Here is a 4,890-nt window from a genome sequence, read left to right on the forward strand (position 1 = left end):
ACCCAGTCATGATGCACACACTTGCAACCACTGCCACAGATCATGCAAATCTTGGATTGGACCATTCAGTCCTCGAGACACCGCAAACCATTTAAGCCATAGGCTGCCATAACCACTGTCTCTTCCAAATTAAAGGATGCCAATCAGGTTGTAGTGTTTCTAACCCAAATGCCACTTTCCTACTCAAAGAGGAAGTCTACTTTTGCAGTTTTGAAATCTTAGGCTTGAAATAAGACTGATTTCCCCTGGGACAAAGTCTTTATTCTGGGATCCTAGAGTCATACAAACCCATTGTCCCACCCTAAGTACTTGTGAAGTACACTTTTCCCTGGGACAACTGGGATGAATTTGAGTTAATTGCTATTCAAGCTGCATGTGTAAAGAACTGTCCCTGGCCTGTCAAAGCTTGGAACATCAAAACCTGTGGTCTGTTTTTAGCCTTAGACTTTTGCCCTGTTTGCTTCACAGCACTACATCTGTGGAATTAAACTCCAAAGCCAGTTTGACATTAGTAATTAAACCTCTTGCTTGTGCTGGCAAAGCATTATTTTATGTCTCTGGAAGACCAAATTAATGACTGCTACTAATGTTTTGCTCATTAACTAGTAAGCAGAGGCCATCATGGGCAGAAATATAAGATTTAACTCCAGCTGCTGTTTCTAATGTTGCAGAAAGCTCTCTCTGCAGTTCATTAAATTCAACTTCGGGCAATTGCAAAATGCTAGGCAATTATTTTTTTTTCCTTCCTCTTTAAATCTAACCTTATGTCACCAGTATTCCCTCAGAGGCTGGGGATGTGGGACCCTCTTTTCTTTCTTGAGGGGACTAAAGAAAGAAAACAGCAAGGAGAAGAACTGATGCAAATGATTTGAATGTCTATTGATATTTATACAGTAAAGTTTTATTCTGTGTCTCATCCTAATTTCAATTGCTATTTTAAATTCATTTTCAGTTCTACACAGGAATGGTTATCAGCTTGTGATCATTACAGTCACGACCAATTCTGATCATTAGCAGCTGTCCTTTGGCAAACAGTACTTACCAGTTGTTCCCTCTCTTCAGTGCCATTCATGTGCTGAAAACTCCCTGCACCACAACAACTAAGTTAATGTGTACATGGTGCAATGCAGCTGAGTTAGCTTGAGTACTCTGCTTCTCAGTAGCATGAATTAGCTAAGGCAGAGCACTGCAACATAGTGCTTCTGGCACACAAGCTGTCTCATTCAGCGCTCACTTGGGTGTCTTTGCATGGGACTCTACTATTGAATTGTCTCTTGTAGGGGAATCCATTGGGAGGAGGATGTATGGAGGGATAAACTTGTGGTTAGACCAGAGATGTGTTCAAGTCCTGCTCTAAATCTGATAGGGCAGGAATTTGAAAATAGGTGTTTTACACCTTGGGCAAGTACTCCAATTATTGGGCTGCTGGGTATGTTGGGGATTGAAATGTTTTTTCTTCATTTCTTTGTGTGAGACATCGAACCTAGTTTGGGTGCCCAGCTGCAGGAAAGAGAGGATTTATGGTTGAGCATCCCAGAGTTGAAATATGAGCTTTCTTCTGGCTACAAGAAAGATAACCAACTGCTTTTAAGGTCTGGAGCTTAGGTGTCGACCCTCACTTGGTAGTTCCTGTTGACTAGTTTAGGCAGCTCACCCACTCAGTTTGCTGGATTTTGTTACTCTTACATGCAGGCACTCAGCAGTGCTTCACATACAATGTTTTAAGAACCCCGGGTGCCTTACTTAGGCAAGTGCTTTTGCATGATAGGGGTCCTGATTCGTGTCACTGGAGCTGGATTGTTTTGGCCCACAGCTCTCAAAGGTTATTGATTGCTCTGATAGGTATCGTTAGATAAATAACTTCTGAAATGTCCAAACGGGGATTAAAAGACGCATATCAGGTTCTTGAAAAAATGGGTTAAAAGGTCAATTATAAATGAAAAAGTTTATTAATAATAAATCCGTTTTATAATGCAGAGGCTAACATTTAATACATGCTTTTGCTTCAAGAATATCAGTTTATCTGGTGAGTTAAACCAAGTTAACTGATGATGAAAAACAAGGGATTGTTGGTTTGATATGTTTTTAGTTTTTGTTGAATTATGGCTTAAAGGTTGAAATATGTAGTCATTTTGTGTCAGGACTTCATATTGTGCAATTGCAATAGAAACTGCAGTTGATATATTTAAATGCGGGATAATATTCAGACCTGTTTATTTATACATGGTGGGTTAACCTATGCTGAGCTCTAAGGGTGCCTATACACGAGCAGCAAGGCTGCTCTGATGTGCTGGAATTCCAGTGTGTCAGAGCAGACTTAAATAATTGAGTCTGCTGCAGTGTGGCAATTGCTGCACTCCAGCAGCCTCCTGCATCTTGTGCATCAGTGTCCCAAATGCTTAAAAATAGCAGCTACAGTTCTTGAACTCAAGCTCATTGAATGAATTTTAGTTCAAGTGCCACCACCGCTATTTTTAAGCACAGGGATGCTGATACACGAGACGTGGTGATGCCCCCTCCATTCCCAGAGCATGTGTAAAAGTGCCTGACGCTACCACAGATTGAACTGCTAGACCAATGCCTGAGCTACTTAGTTTAAAGCTATCCCAGTTATATGTGCAGTACAGTGCTGCCACTGCTATGAATATAATGTATATCTCCCTAAGGAGATACATTAATTTTTGGCAGTTCCTGGAGCTCTTAACCCTTGGATTGTCCACACATTAACACCTGAAAGTAGATTTAAGTACACTTTAGGCAGCTTAGGTCACTCCAGAGCAGGTTTGTCTTTGATCCGTATTTCCCAGCTCATGTGTCATTAAGGTGTGGCCACTCCCCACAGATGAGCAACCAAGTTGCAGTCCTCCAGCATCCCAGGATGCAGTATTCCCTCTCCCACCCTCATGTTTTGTGTGGACAAAATTTGCACCCCCTTGAACTCTACTGACCAGGGGGAGGTTCTGGTACTAAGCCAACTCCCCCTCCATGGTGTGACCTTCTCACCTCCATGGGTGCAATGCTGTGCAAACAGCCTACAGAGCACATGCCAGCTATCCAGGTTATGGGGCACAGATGGGTCCAGGAGTAACGTGAAGGGAGAGTGGAGGGGGATACCAATGTAGGGGGTCAGATCAGGTCCCTATATGCTGGGGCTTCCTTCCTGGAGCAGGAACAGTGGCTCCCTAAAAGTGCCTTCCCTCAGTGCTCCCACATCCCAGCTACCCCAGGAAGCACAACCAGCACTCCCTACACCCAAGGCCCAAATTCAAGTTAATTAAAACATGGGTGCATCTATATGAGATGCTAGAAGCACAGTAGACTAATTCTACTAATCATTAGTGCATCACAGCAAAAGCTGTGCTAATACACTAATGCATAGAATTAGTCTACTGCACATTAGCATCACGTAAAAAATGTGCGCTGGCACAGATTACAGCGCATTAAGTTAGAACCCATTATTACAGGTACTAAAGCTAATGCGCTGTAATTATGACACATTGTTGCACGCATAAATGTGCCTCATGAGACCTTCTTTAATTCCTCTTCATTTCTTTTAAAATTCTTCTTCTTTTTAAATTTCTTTTTATCTTATCCTTCAGCGGCTGACTTCTTTCATTTCACCACCCTTCCACCACCCCCATTTCCTTTACACATCCCATTTCTTTACCCATCTCCACCCCATTAACTCTCTGTTTCCCACCTTCATTTTCCTGCTCCTCCCTACCCCCCAACTCATTTCTCACGTCCACCCACTTAGAGCAAGAATAGAAACCTGTCCTGGTTCACCAGCTCTGTAGCAGCAACTCTCAGCTGTAACTCCTAGTCAGGCCCCTGCTCACCCGCCCTCTAGTGGCAAGTCACAGCTGTGTAGGTGGAAGACAGCCAGAGAAGGTTTTTAGACTTAAGGTGTAACAGGGAGCTAAGATACATCCCTGTTAAATTTGGCCCATGTCCATGTATATATAGTGTGTGTGTGTGCCCCTTAAAATCAAAGCAGAGATTACAAACATTTATACAATTTTGTAACAACAAAAAGTGCATGTGCTTTAGTGGCACCTCAGCTTCTACTATTCACCTACACTCATAAGTATTTTAGCAATGCCTATTAATAATTTTGTAATCTTAGGGTTCAATGAGGATGCCACTCCCTACAGTAGGGCATGTGCTGATTTTCTTCTTTTTAGATGCACCATTTTTAAAGCTATAAAGGAAATTTCCGTTAGTTTTGTATTTCGGTGGAGCATTTAGGTTGAGCATATCACTGACCATCATCGCTATGAAGAAAGCCAACCAAGAACACTAGCCAGAATGGAGTGGGGTGACAGACTGAAAGAGATCCTCCCTCTCCCACCCCCCAACACACTTGTATTAAAGACTGAAAAGACTGTAATGCTTGCTCAGGATTAAGTACAGATAGTACTTAACCCTGGGCAAATGTAGATCACATGCTAAATGCAATGCCTCAGTTTGTACCTCATAGTCCATACTGTACTAGTGAAAAAAATATTTTTTTAAATTCAACAGTACCTTACCTTGGGCAGATATTCACTCCATGCTAAACACAATGTTAAGTTTGCTTTACCATCCTGCAACTATGTAAGAATGTAGTTACCATGTGCAGGGTTCTGCTTCTCTTATAATTCGGCCATATCATGCAAACATTTTTTGATTTTTAACCTTTTTTAAATAAAGCTTTTAATTCTCTATTGGAACCAGAGGTGTTTAGAATACATATGCCTTATTATCTTCCATGTGGACATTTAAGAAAGGATGTCATCTCCTCTTGAGAGCTTTTCAGAGGGGATTTCTCAGCTGAAATGAAACAGGAATGGGAGAGTACTTCTGCATTTAACATGAACAGGTAAATTTGACAGCATTATTAGAAAGAGT

The sequence above is a fragment of the Alligator sinensis genome, unplaced genomic scaffold (genome assembly GCF_000455745.1).
Source record: "Alligator sinensis unplaced genomic scaffold, ASM45574v1 scaffold938_1, whole genome shotgun sequence".
NCBI classification, from domain to species: domain Eukaryota; kingdom Metazoa; phylum Chordata; order Crocodylia; family Alligatoridae; genus Alligator; species Alligator sinensis.